Source organism: Schistocerca americana, chromosome 5, assembly GCF_021461395.2.
Source record: "Schistocerca americana isolate TAMUIC-IGC-003095 chromosome 5, iqSchAmer2.1, whole genome shotgun sequence".
Classification (NCBI taxonomy): domain Eukaryota; kingdom Metazoa; phylum Arthropoda; class Insecta; order Orthoptera; family Acrididae; genus Schistocerca; species Schistocerca americana.
In genome coordinates, this window is record NC_060123.1 from 558,801,092 (window position 1) to 558,816,175 (window position 15,084).

At 48.1% G+C, this 15,084-nt stretch overlaps 1 non-coding gene across 1 annotated transcript; it reads right to left on the minus strand.

The window, feature by feature from the left end:
* Positions 1–10,644: 10,644 nt before the first annotated feature.
* Positions 10,645–10,719, minus strand: Trnap-cgg. Its single transcript has one exon. It is a non-coding gene; the product is annotated as a tRNA-Pro (tRNA).
* Positions 10,720–15,084: the final 4,365 nt, after the last annotated feature.

Here is a 15,084-nt window from a genome sequence, read left to right on the forward strand (position 1 = left end):
TTGAATCCCATGTGTTCTGGGTTGGCCGGCCGCGGTGGTCGAGCGGTTCTAGGCGCTTCAGTCTGGAACCGCGCGACCGCTACGGTCGCAGGTTCGAATCCTGCCTCGGGCATGGATGTGTGTGATGTCCTTAGGTTAGTTAGGTTTAAGCAATTCTAAGTCTAAGGGACTGAAGACCTCATATGTTAAGTCCCATAGTACTCAGAGCCATTTTTTAAATTTTTATTATTATTATTTTTTTTCTGTGTCGACGTGATGTGGCGACGGCGGTAGAAGCAGTTTGAAGTTGCAGATATGAGCCCTATAAGTTCCTCCAGTCGTGTCCATGACTTTAATTTATCTCCTTTCCTTACATCCTGTTTCGGCTGGCGGTAGTATAAAGTTCCGTAGCATCCATTTGTCTTAGGCCGGAACAAAGTAGCTGTTTATGCAGCACTTTAAGGTCGTATTAGTTCAACTGCAACTTTCACAAACGATAGTTTGGCACAGCCCACACGTCGTGTTTAAATTAACATTCCATTTGTTATAATTTGCCAATTCCGAAGTTAGACAGTCCGTCTGCTGTTAATATTCATGGTTCACCATACCAATGTTCCCGCGAAAACAGTCACTTACCTAGCAACAAAGTTCACAGTTTCCACATTGGCGGTTAGTGTTTTAGCATACGTCTTATATCGTAGTCAAGAAAGTGAGCAACATTAAATTCACAGTTTATGTAATGCAGCTCAATTCTAAACCGACGACAATGCTGTCTGTTCACAAGTGCATTGTCACTGCCAAAAGCATCGTTCTGCAAAAAGCAACAGTGTTCGCGTACCACAACGTCCATTTAGAATGTCCATTATGGAGTCAAATTTCAAACCATGTCTAACACACGAATGTCCGGTATTAATATTGCGTTAAATGCACGCCATTACTACACGCAATACTTGCTTTCGTACAGCCACGCTCAAGCGCCACCCGCGACTGTTTGGCACACTGTTCGACCCAACAACTATCGATACTCCTCCCGTTCCACAGGTCTTCCAACACTTCTTCCTATTGCATTCCGTCTCACACAATATATTTCACAAAACTATTTGAAAGATCATCAGAAAAACATCTAAGTCTTTACACAAGGAACTCGTATAGAAAACAGCAAAATAAACATTGTCACACTTCATGTTCTACACTACACAACCAAATGGAAAAATATTGTTATCAGAAATATATCTATGAAGTACAAGGCAGTAAAAGAAAGGATAAAATATATCTCGTTATTAGTCATGGCATCAGAAAGGGTAATCCCAATGAAAATAGTGGACACTGGAGTGGCACCACATCGTCTTTTCGGCCGACTCGCGGCTCTGCTTATAGCACCACGATGGACGTAACCTCTGAAAAGGATAGATGTTGCGAGACTGCGACTGTCATCGTCATCTGGTCCCATCTGCTGGTCTGCTACCTGGTACATACGCAATGACTTCTGGTGAACCAATTCAGCATGTGGCCCGTGCTGCCCTGACCTACCTCGATATAGGGGGTCGTTTGTAGTGCTGGCCAGCGCGTCCTCCGGATATCTCACCCATTGAGTACATCTGGTCATGGGTTGCCGAGGTATTGTTTCCACTCACCAGCCACTGTGATTGATGGCACTCTAGAATAAAGCTGAAGTGGCCTGGAGTGACGTTCCTGCATCTGTCATCAAAACTCAGTTCGAGCCATTACTGCTGTGAGAGGTGGTAGTGCAACCCGCGTGCATTCAGTTTTTCTTTCAGTTCTGATCGAATTTCCTGGCTCACCAGCCACCTCTACTGATGGATCAAAGGCGGACGCAAACATTCCGGACATGAATGCCGCTCAATACCGTCCGGATGCAGTGTTTCCTACCCCAGAGTTATTGGCCGTTACACTTGCAGTCGCACTCGCGAAAATTGCGTAATCTGTAGTGACTCGGAGGGAAATGCTGACCTCGGAATTCGTTGATTTCGACCATAGACAACCTAGGGACTCCAAGAAATGATCTTACAGACCGATTAGCAAAGGAAGCTATCGAAATGGGACGCTTGAGATGAGAATGCCAAGATCCGATTTGATTTTGGAGCTTGAAACAAGAAACTGCTCACTATAGCCACTACAAAGAAGGGATCTTCGCTTCGCTCTTCTCGAGAGAAATATACCGTTCTTTGCCGACTGGGTATCGGCAATACCTGCTCGACTGTTTATCACATCCTCAGACGAGAGGGTCTACCCTCATTGTCATTGTGACGTCCCTCTGCCGGTGGTCCATATCCTGTTAGTGTTGTAAGTAGCGTGAATAAAAGGTCGCTATGTGTAAGAAGCGTGAAGCGGACTTTGAATGTATCCTGATGGCTAAAAGAGCCACGCGCACTTTGAATAAGAAAATGCTGTCTGACACTGAAATCAACATAAAAGATTGGGTCGCCACCAACTGTAGCCACACGACAAATAAGAGGTTGCGCTGAGTCGGAAAACTATTTAATTTATTCATAAGAAAAACTCCCCCCCCCCCATGAACCATGGACCTTGCCGTTGGTGGGGAGGCTTGCGTGCCTCAGCGATACAGATAGCCGTACCGTCGGTACAACCAAAACGGACGGGTATCTGTTGAGAGGCCAGACAAACTTGTTCCTGAAGAGGGGCAGCAGCCTTTTCAGTAGTTGCAAGGGCAACAGTCTGGATGATTGACTGATATGGCCTTGTAACAATAACCAAATCGGCCTTGCTGTTCTGGTACTGCGAACGGCTGAAAGCAAGGGGAAACTACGGCCGTAATTTTTCCCGAGGGCATGCAGCTTTACTGTATGCATGGAGAGCTGCATCAAACCAGTCTCGGGACTGAAGACCACAACAACAACAAGAAAAACTCACAAAAGAACATTCGCTGTAAAGTCACTGATAAAGAATGGGATGTAATTATTAATATGATCCAGGCATTGTTCATTTGAATCAAATACTTAATTAAGTAAAGAGTGTGTGAACAATGTGCATAAGTGCAGCTTGCAGCAACATTCCTGAAAACAAGAACTATTCCAAAGCATTTATTTTAAATAAAAAAGGGACACTAATTATTGGACCTGTGTGCATGGAAACAGTATGGATGGGCTAACAAAGAAAACTGGAAGGTAAATGGCGTAGGTAACGGAGACGTAACATCGGTACACTGGACAAGATTGGTGGCAAAATGTTCCTGAAAACATTGATTTAATGCATCTTTATAACTGCTGTTGCCTGGTAACTAAGTATAATTGCTTGTGAAACGCTATACGTTTCACAACAGACTCTTGTGCCCACGTGGTTCGCGGAGACTCAATGTCTACGTACCATGGCCAAATTTTAGTAACATCGAACCACGCAGTCGCGAACAATTAAAGTTTTACAGAGGTCACATTTGAATAGACAAATGATAACGGCAGAGGGCCAACTAACTCTAATATTAACCCATGTGGGTGGTTTCCACCGGAAATAAAGTAATGAGACAAAGAAAATTCACAAAGAAGCAAAAATTACCAAGATTCGGAAAAGATTAGAATGCATACACACGCAGTTTCAGGCACACAAACATTCTCACCGAACCGAGGGCACTTCAACATATGCAACACCTTTGTGCTACGTGCTTCTTACGGATCAAAGTCGAGTCTGCATTGGGAATCAAACTGAAAGTCTGCAAAAGCCTTGCATTCCTAGCTGTGACTTAGCAGATCAGTCTTCATAAGTTGAAACGCGAGACCAAAAGCTAAAAGCTCCCCTCTCGCTAAGAGACAACGCGCCACGCGGTTGTATCAACCCACCCTTCTTCGAAGAGACCTCGGCTGCAGACCCTCGGCGAGCTGGAACCAGGCTGACCGTCCCACACACTCCAACGTCTCCCAAGCGACCCCTGGCCAGGAAAACCCAGAGATGAGGCTTCCACCACCAACCTAACACAGATAACTTTCACACAAGGGGAGCCAACCTCTTTGCCTACCTGAAAACTACAAGGGTCGACCATTCTGTATGACTACCGCTGATTCACTGCAGCAGACTAATCCACCGTATAGCAAAATGAAACACACCCACATTCATTCACTCACGCATGCCAGAGAGTTCTGTATCACTGGAAAGCAAATCAAATGATAATGAAAGGGGACTACGGGGTCCTTTCAGTGTGTGCGAACTTCGCTGCTTTGCGGCAAATACTGAAGCTTCACAACTCATTGTTTCTACTTTTAGTCAACAACGTGCAAGCGGCTGATCTGGTTTTACCTCCTATCTGAGAGAGTTGTTTGTACACAGTCATTCCATCTAGATCTGCATCTACGTATATACTCCGCAAGGCACCGTATGGTGCTTGGCGGACTAATATTCATTTCCTTTGCTGTACCACTCACAAAAAGACAGTGGGAAAAACGACTGTGTGTATGCTTCCGTATGAGCACTAATTTCTCGTTTCTTATCGTTGTGGTCCTTACGCGCAATGTATGTTGCCGAAAGTAGAGTTGTTCGACAGTCAGCTTCAGGTGCTGGTTCTCTAAATTTTCTCAATAGTGTTTCTCGGATAGAACGTCGCCTTCCTTCGAGGTATTCCCATTGAGTTCCCGAAGCACTTACGTGTTGTTCCAACCTATCGGAACAATTCTAGATGCCCGCCTCTGTATTGCTTCAATATCTGCCTTCAGTCCTCGCTGGTCGCACCAGCGTCGTGTATGCGGTCTCCTTTACGGGTGAACCACTCTTTCCTAAAATTCTCCCAATAAACCGAAGTCGACCATTCGCCTTCCCTACCGCAGTTCTCACACGCTCGTTCCATTTCATATCACTTTGCAACGTTTGCCAGATATTTAAACTACTTGACTGTGTCAAGCAGAACACTAGTAACACTGTATCCGAACGTTACAGGTTTGTTCTTCCTACTCATCCGTATGAACTTACGCTTTTACACATTTAGGACTAACTACCATTCATCGTACCAACTGGAAATTTTGTCTGTCTTGTATCTTCTTAGTCGTTCAACTTCAACACCTTACCGTACATCACAGCATTATCTGCGAACAACCGCAGATTACTGCCCACTCTGTCCGCCAAATCATGTATGTACGAAGGTTGAAACTTTAATAGTGGCAACTATTTATTTACGGCTCGTACAAAATAGATACGTATTTCAAAGTCTTACTGACCTTCAAAGTAGTCAGGAGCATTGTGTATAACCCGTTGCCAGCGATGTGGAAGTTGTAGGATACTCTTAGCAGTGCCAGTTTTGTTGACATTTCAAGCGGTGCTGTCTATTGCCCGACGAATTTGTAGCAGTTCTGAAGCGAATGCCGTGAAGTGTTTCCTTCAGTTTAGAAATCGAGTTGAACTTACGAAGGCTTAAGTCAGGGGAGTGCAGTAGGTGGTATAGCACTTAGCAGCCCCATCAGTCAAACAAATCAGTAACAGCTTGCACTGTATGTGCTTGAGCATTGTCCTGCAAAATGATGGTCAGGTCCTGCAGAAAGTGTCATCACTTCTGTCTCTAAGCTGGTCGTAGGTTGTGTTCAAAAAATGAACAGCACAGAGACAGAAGCGATGACACTTTCTGCACAACCTGACCATCATTTTGCAGGACAATGCTCAAGCACATACAATGCAAGCTGTTACTGATTCGTTTGACTGATGGTGCTGCTAAGTGCTGTACCACCTACTGCACTCTCTTAAGCCCTCGTGAGTTTAACTCGATTTCTAAACTGAAGGAAACACTTCACGGCATTCGCTTCAGAACTGCTACAGATTCGTCGGGCAATAGACCGCGCCGCTAGAACTGTCAACACAACTGGCACTGCTAAGAGTATCCTACAACTTCCACATTGCTGGCAACGGGCTATAGACAATGCTGGTAACTACTTTGAAGATCAGTAAAACTTTGAAACACGTATCTATTTTGTACGAGCTATAAATAAATAGTTGCCACTATTAAAGTTCCAACCCTCGTACATAGAGAATAACAGAGGTCTTCTCAGATTTCCCTGGGGCACTCCAGTCTCTGATAAACCACCACCATCGAGGACAACATACAGGGTCGTGATTCTTAAGAAGTCTTCGAGCCACTCACATGAAATAAGATGATCGTATGGAACTGCTGGCCAGGAGGCCCCATCCGGGGAAGTTCGGCCACCGAGTTTTGTTTCAGTCGACGCCACATTGGGCGACTTGCTTGCCGGTGATGAGGTTGAAATGATGATGAGGACAACACAACACCCAGTCCACGAGCGGGGAAAATCTCCCAACCCGGCCGGGAATCGAACCCGGCCCCGCTGCATGGGAGGCAAGCATGTTAGCACTCAGCTAAGCAGGTGGACTAGCCACTCACATATCTGTGACTCATCCCACACGCTCGTACCTTCGTTAAAAGCCTGCAGTGGGGCACCGTGTCAAACGCTTTCCGGAAATACAGAAATATGGTTCAAATGGCTCCGAGTACTATGGGACTTAACTTCTGAGGTGATCAGTCCCCTAGAACTGAGAACTACTTAAACCTAACTAACCTAAGGACATCACTCACAACCATGCCCGAGGCAGGATTCGAACCTGCGACCGTAGCGGTCGCGCGGTTCCAGACTGTAGCGTCTAAAACCGCTCGGCCACCCCGGCCGGCACAGAAGTATGGAATCTGCCTCTTGCCCTTTGTCCATTGTTCGCAGCATATCATGTGAGAAAGTAGCAAGCTGAGTTTCGCATGAGCGATGATACTTTAGAAAGCCATGCGTTCAGCAGAAAGAAAACTGTGACATAAAATCAAAGGAAGCGCGACAAGGATATTTGTTAGTTCGTAAGACATGTTACAAGAGACTGTGTCTATTTCATAACCTAACGTAGCGGGGGACGGACACAGCAGCTAACAACCTGTTAAGTGAATATACCAGAGTAAGGAGGGCATGTGCGGTCATTATAAACCGAGCTTTGCGTCATGGTGATGATGATGTTTGGTTTGTGGGGCGCTCAACTACGTGGTCTTCAGTGCCCGTACAATGTCCCAATCTTTTCACGCTCCAATGTTTCAGTCAGACCAATCTAGCCACTATCACGAATGATGATGACGATGATGATGATATGATGAGGTGATGAGGAAAACACAAACACCCAGTCCCGGGGCAGAGAAAATCCCCAACTGGCCGGGAATTGAACCCTGAACCCCGTGATCCAGAGGCAGCAACGCTAGCCACTAGAACGCGAGCTGCTGACTGGTTTGCGTCGTAGCCTCTCGCTAGCTCCCTTTAAATACTCCAGCTGTCATCATTGGGATCAATGGCATTCACAATAATAGCACTCGATTCCATGATCACGATACTGTAGTGGATGTGTCCTAGATGTTTCAGCACAGTCTACGAATTAGCCGTAGATGTACTCCAGACGACGGTCGTCACCTGATGAACTTCATGCCGCTCGATTCGTACCGTCTACTGACGGAGAAACTATTTGTCTTCTGACAGCACCACATCACAGAGTGCTACCAGTACCGGACTTCAATGCTGCAGCCAACAACAGGTCGTCTTGGGGTCCACGTCCCTGTTCAATACCCAGGCGCCGCTGGGTGCTGATACCTACCAGGAGTAGACATGAGATCGACCAACCACACGACTACCGACACCAGGTACATTGCGGATGGGTCATCACGGGTTGTCATTCGGGGTAGGACCGAGTACACTCCAGCAGCCAGCCCGAAACAGCCGCGCCTGCTTGCTGGCAGTCCGCCGCCGCTCTAGGGTCGCTGACACCTCCTGGGCGCGCAAACGCTGAGCTGACTCGACGGACGTGAGGTAGAGTTCAATATGCAGCTGAAGGAGCAACATCCGAGGCTGGTGCGGACGAGCGTCGACTTGTGAACGTTGAGAATAAATGATTGAAGTCTAATAATGTTTCAATAGCGTCGTTGACTCTTACCAGATTCTGCCGGGCATGGTGGCCGCGCGGTTCTAGGCGCTTCAGTTTGGAACCGCGCGACTGCTACGGTCACAGGTTCCAATCCTGCCTCGGGCATGGATGTGTGTGATGTCCTTAGGTTGGTTAAGTGTAAGTAGTTCTAAGTTCTAGGGGACTGATGACCTCAGATGTTAAGTCCCATAGTGCTAGGAGCCATTTTTTCTTAACAGATTCTCAATAGCTATGCCGACTTCATGTAGAGGTGTCACCGCTCGGCCCTCTTTAGTTCTCTGCTTTACATGATACCGCAAAAATATCCGCCTGCTTAGCAGAGTGGTTACGTGCTTGCCTCCCATGAAGCGGGCCCGGGAATCGATTACCGGCAGGGTTGGAGATTTTCTCCGCTCGTGAACTGGGTTTTGTGTTGTCCTCATCATCATTTCATTCTCATCACCGGCACGAAAGTCGCCCAATGTGCCGCCGACTGAAATAAGACTCGCACTCGACGGCCGAACTTCCCCGGTATGGACCCCCCCTACCGGCAATGCCACACAATCATCTCATTTTTTACTGTAAAAATCAGATTGGGAGTGCGTCACTTCCTTCCCCCTGGATACAGCAAAAATGAAATTGTTAGTCCGTCACTTTCTTCTCCCAGATACCTTTACGCGTCAATTATTAAAGAAAGAAAGGGGCTGACGTCGTCGTTGATGTTTAATCCCTTTCAAAGTGTTCAAAAAGGCCACTGGCCCTGCCCCTAACCAATAGACTTTATGCAACCCACAGTGCCTTCGAAAATCACACGGGAAATATTTGTAGTCTCACTTGCTATATGCAGCCCGTTAGTCATGCAAAACAACTGAACAGGATCTTTTTAAGAAATTTGATATAGTTAAGTTTTTTACTGGGATACGCTTTCGCTGGCGGTCACGGTTTTCGAGTTATTCAAGAAAAACGCGTTTAAAGTTCTCTCTTGTACGTTTTTCTTGAATAATTCGAAAACTTCGGCCTCTAGCGAAGACATATCACAGCAAAAAATTTAACTGCATTACATTTTCTAAAAAGAAATCCTGTACATTTTTTGTAGAAGTCGTAGGTTGCTCATAGCGAGTGAGAGAATATGAAAAACTTGCACATCTTGTTATTTGAAGGCATTGCGGATTGCATAAAACCAATCGGTAGGGGCAGTTGAATCACGCGGTATTGGTTGACTTCTGGAAACGTACACTCTAAAAATTTTAACATGTGCTGGTCTTCTTTGGTTCGTCTCTATTTCCTCTATTCATCCTATCTGGTAAGGATTCGACACTGACGATAAATACTCAATATCGGTCGAACGAGGGTTTTCTGAGCTAACTCCTTCTTGGCTGAAATGATCCATTCCTTCAGAGCATACGTGGGGTAGCACGAGATCACACTCGCAGCCTGCAACCATGATCCACGCACTCTTGGCAATGTGCGACATGCGAAACAAACTACGCGACATACTGCTCCACAGATTTAATAGGAAACATTTGTTGGTGGACCCAATTAATTCTCTGCACTGCTACACATGTAAAATCAATCTAAATAAGGGCCGGCCGAAGTGGCCGTGCGGTTAAAGGCGCTGCAGTCTGGAACCGCAAGACCGCTACAGTCGCAGGTTCGAATCGTGCCTCGGGCATGGTTGTTTGTGATGTCCTTAGGTTAGTTAGGTTTAACTAGTTCTAAGTTCTAGGGGATTAATGACCTCAGCAGTTGAGTCCCATAGTGCTCAGAGCCATTTGAACCATTCTAAATAAGGTATGAATGCTTGATCACGGAGCGATATGAATTAACCCCCTGCCGCCCACAAGGTGTACTGGAAGGACGTTAACAAAAAGGTTGGGTGGAATAGCACCCAATGAAATACATATGTATTTTTATGCGTAATTCTATATATCATAACTTATAGTAGCAAATCGAAAAGAAATAATAAAAAAAAACAATATTTTATTGAAAGGCTCAAAAATCGTCAATCTTATATGTATAATTTTACTAATGTCACTTCTTTCCTCTGGATACTGCAAAAATGAACTTGGTAGTCCGTCACTTTCTTCCCGCAAATACCTTTACGCGTCAATTATTAAAGAAAGAAAGGGGCTGACGTCCTCGTTGATGTTAGATCCCTTTCAAAGTCTTCAGAAAGTCATTCATTCATTCGTGTTACCCGTGCCGCAACTTGCGCTTGACGGGTCAGCTACGCTGGCCCGAGGACACGGAGGCGGACAGATATGCACTTGCGTGCCGACCTGTGACTTCTGAGGTACGCGAGTGCGCCGAGAACTGGCGCCACTTCCTGGAAACTGCGCAGCGTGTGCCAGACACAAAGCGGGAACGCGGCTGCATGCTGATGGAGCCGTGCCACTGACCTGGCGGCCTGCGACGCGGGACGCACGACGCCGCGCCCTCCGGCTGCAGGCGGCGCAAAACACTCGCCGCGGCCAACAATCGCCGTGCAGCTAAGGGCAGCGGCCAGTGCCGTCTGCTATATTAGGTGGCGCGGCGCTAGCCACATTCCGCTGTAAGCGCGCGCACAACGCCTCAAAGGCGGCGCTGTGCATTCAGCTCCGTGGCTCGTACGCGAGGCAGAATGCAACTGTTGTCTCACTTCTTTTTACTCTGTTGTAATACAGTCGTGTCGAAATACTCTGAGGTGGCTGCCGGAAAAGGCAGTACACTGAATGAGACTTTCACTCTGCAGCGGAGTGTGCGCTGATATGAAACTTCCTGGCAGATTAAAACTGTGTGCCCGACCGAGACTCGAACTCGGGACCTTTGCCTTCCGCGGGCAAGTGCTCTACCAACTGAGCTACCCGAGCACGACTCACGCCCCGTCCTCACACCTTTACTTCTGCCAGTACCTCGTCTCCTACCTTCCAAACTTTACAGAAGCTCTCCAGCGAACCATGCAGAACTAGCACTCCTGAAAGGCAAAGGTCCCGAGTTCGAGTCTTGGTCCGGCACACAGTTTTAATCTGCCAGCTAATTTCATATCAGCGCACACTCCGCTGCAGAGTGAAAATCTCATTCTGGACACATCACCCAGGCTATGGCTAAGCCATGTCTCCGCAATATCCTTTCTTTCAGGAGTGCTAGTTCTGCAAGGTTCGCAGGAGAGCTTCTGTAAAGTTTGGAAGGTAGGAGACGAGGTACTGGCAGAAGTAAAGCTGTGAGGACGGGGCGTGAGTCGTGCTTGGGCAGCTCAGTTGGTAGAGCACTTGCCCGCGAAAGGCAAAGGTCCCGAGTTCGAGTCTCGGTCCGGCACACAATTTTAATCTGCCAGGAAGTTTCATATCAGCGCTCACTCCGCTGCAGAGTGAAAGTCTCATTCTGGAAACATCCCCCAGGCTGTGGCTAAGCCATGTCTCCGCAATATCCTTTCTTTCAGGAGTGCTAGTACTACAGGGTTCGCAGGAGAGCTTAAGTCTGGAAGGTAGGAGACGAGGTTCTGGCAGAAGTAAAGCTGTGAGGACGGGGCGTGAGTCGTGCTTGGGTAGCTCAGTTGGTAGAGCACTTGCCCGCGAAAGGCAAAGGTCCCGAGTTCGAGTCTCGGTCCGGCACACAGTTTTAATCTGCCAGGAAGTTTCAAGGTAGTACACTGTTTTATAGGTTTCCTATTGACTCAAGATTTATTGTTGCAACAGTGCATATAGACTACATGAAATGATTACATTTACAGATCAAGCACAAGCGGTTCGGAGGTACTAGGTATCAAACCATGCTGAAACGCCCGTATTAGTAACAGGTGTAGCCCTCACAGGCAGCAATGCAGGCGCTGACTGTGGTATTCAGCCGATCGTACAGACGGAGAATACTGTCTTGGGATACGTTATGCTACGCCTGGTCGACGTGCTCACGTAGTTCTCTAAGAGTTGTTGGCTGACGAGTCGTACGAGTCACTTCTCTTCCCGGCGTATTCCACATTTGCTCCATTGGAGACAAGTCTGGCAAGGGAAGTTGCTGCACGCCTTGCAGAGCACGTTGAGTTTTAAGCGCGGTGTGTGGGCGAGCATTAGCCTGTCGAAACAAGACATCAAGTTCCTGTTGCAAGAACGGTGGAAGAACGGAACTAGTAACATTCTGCAAGTCCCGAGAGCTGGTTAGCGCCCCCTCCCAAAACATCAGTGGTGAACGAGACTTGTAGCTCATTGCACCCCAGACCATAAGGCTTGCGGTGCAGCCAATGTGTCTTGGACGAATGTAGTCTACGAGATAGAGCTCAGGAGGTCAATACCGGACGCGGAGACGGCCACCACTTGCGTACAGGCAGAATCTGCTTCCATCGCTGAAGACAACGGCGCGCCATTCCACCGGAAGATGGAAGTGATCCTCTGACGGCTGCTGTGCACGTCGACGCTGTGCAATGAGTGGAAGATGGGCTAGATGTACGTATCGTATTGTATGTTACCCGGAGGCCTAGAAACGACGCAGAGGCTCCGTCCCCGCCGCAGCCGCAGTAGTCTACAACCCCACGACGACTACCGCAGTCCACTTCACCCCTCCGTCACCCCACACCGAACCACTCTTTCAGGGTTATTGTGCGGTTCGGCCCCCGGTGGACACCCCCCCTTCCCCCCCTTCCAGGGAACGTCTCACACCAGACGAATGTAACCCCTATGTTTGCGTCGTAGAGTAATGGTGCTGTACTCATACGTGGAGAAGTTGTTTGTGCAGCAATCGCCGACATAGTGTAGCTGAGGGGGAACCAGCCGCATTCGCCGAGGCAGATGGAAAACCGCCTAAAACCCATCCACAGACTGGCCGGCTCACCGGCCCTCGACACAAGTCCGTCGGGCGAATTCGTGCTGGGGACCAGGCGCTTCTTCCCAAGCCGGAAAGCCGTGCGTTAAACCGCACGGCTAACCGAGCGGGTAGTCGTGGCCTTAGACCCACTGCTAACAACCGGTTCACAACAGATGTAGGATCTGCCACTGCTGCCCTTACAATATCACGAACCTGGCAGGCGTCTGTGCTGCGTGGACGTTCAGTACATCGTCTACGGGTACGAGAACTTCATGTGAATGCTGATACCAGCATCGTTACACCAGTGACGCAGCACGTTCAATTGTGTGGCAATTTTCCGAAAGGATCATCCCGCTTTTCCGAAAGGATCATCCCGCCACTCGGAGGACCACAGTTTGACCCCTTTCAGTCACGTTCAGTTCATTGCAGGAAGCACGAGTATGTCTCCGTGGGATGGTTGCCTGCTTGCTTCACACGTTTGCACCACATTGAGCCTACTGGCTGTTAGCATTCCCTATTGAAGGGCAGAAACGAATGGCGCCCCGTTAGCTATGCACTGCGCTATCTGTTGGCGGACGACGTTGAAACTATTATCAGCACATCTACTATCCCACAGGCAAGGGCCTTGCCGCAGTGGATACACCGTTTCCTGTGAGATCACCGAAGTTAAGCGCTGTCGGGCGTAGTCGGCACTTGGATGGGTGACCATTTTTCGGGGTGCACTCAGCCTCGTGATGCCAGTTGAGGAGCTACTCGACCGAATAGTAGCGGCTTCGGTCAAGAATACCATCATAACGAACGGGAGAGCGGTGTGCTGACCCCACACCCCTCCTATCCGCATCCTCCACTGAGGATAACACGGCGGTCGGATGGTCCCCATGGGCCACTCGTGGCCTGAAGACGGAGTGCTTTTTACTATCCCACAGGTGGCATACGCCGTCATCCGATCAAGACTGAACGTATACTAATTTGTTTCCGCCATTATGTGGTGTTGAATGAGGGAGAGCCACCATACTTATTTCTGCATGCCACGGCGTGACACAGATTAAGAAAATGGCTTCATGGCTTTCTTTTTGTTTTGATCACTGTCCAATCACTTACGCACTCTAATAGCCTCGGAGGTTTTCGCGGGGGATCCATCAGTGAAACTTTCGCGTTTTTGAAGTCGACAAGGTGACTCATGGTGTGGCTTGAATACCGAGAAAACTTTGTGCCTTGTGGTAGTATCCCCTGCCGAAGTCCGCTTGGGATTGTTTAATAGCCGGCCGCTGTGACCGAGCGGCTCTAGGCGCTTCAGTCTGGAACCGCGCTGCTGCTACGGTCGCAGGTTCGAATCCTGCCTCGGGCAAGGATGTGTCCTTAGGTTAGTTAGGTTGAAGTAGTTCTAAGTTCTAAGGGACTGATGACCTCAGATGTTAAGTGCCATAGTGCTTAGAGCCATTTTTGATTGTTTAATAACTCACGGCACCGACTGCGCCTGTACGGCTGCCTGAAATAATTGAGTGAAATAGGTCGCAAGATTAATGGTAGTCTGCGAGTACTCCGAAAGAGAAATCGTGCCCATTAATCAGAACGGAAATGCTCTGGATGACAGGGCGTCAGTTCGATCGTACTTGCAGGGTTGGACAACTACGGATGGGCAAAGTAAAAGTGGCCCACAGACGCGGATCGGCCCTTATTAGTGAACAGGAGAGCCACCCATCACAGCAAATGCTAAAAACCGCAATTTCGATGCGCCAATCGTTTGCTGTCAAATGTCAGCGCATGCGCGTTCCCGGATTCTCGTGTGCTCAGTGTCATTGCGTTTGAGTAAGTGAGAGCAGCAGATGCGTTTAGCGAACAGTTGACTGCAACGGAAAGTGGTACTAACGATAAAACAGCGTATGTTCATTATCGAGTTTTACGCAAAGCAGAATTCGTAGAAAACGTGTACGTAACTGTTTGCACAAGAGTTTCAGGCTGAAATGTTTCGCCAAAACTCCCGATAAACTCTGCAAAAAAAACCCGCAACTATCAGAAAAAATACTCACGTTCAAGCGAAGCGAAGTTTTTATATCCTGCTCTTTCTTATGGAACTTCTGCTTCGCATCCACGTCAACCACTTCTATACACAAGAGGTTCACTTGTTGTAGAAAATGCAGAACGGCATTCCTGGTGTAAACGGTGATCCGGAATAGTTAAATGAATCAGCAGTACACCGTAAGAGGGAAAATTACCTCGTTCGTATGTTCCACTTACCAGAGAGGCGGGTCGCCTCTTTGTTAGGGCTCTGATGTAGCGACGACGTTAACCTTAGGCAGTCTCGTGGAACGAGCCCGTTCTGACTTCAAATGCTGTCAGCAGGTGTCTGTCACGTGAATGTTGTGCATTAGCATATAAAGAGGCCCTCCGCCCGCCAAGTCGTCGGCTTCTCAGCCGTCTGGCCGGGGACTGGGACGGGTT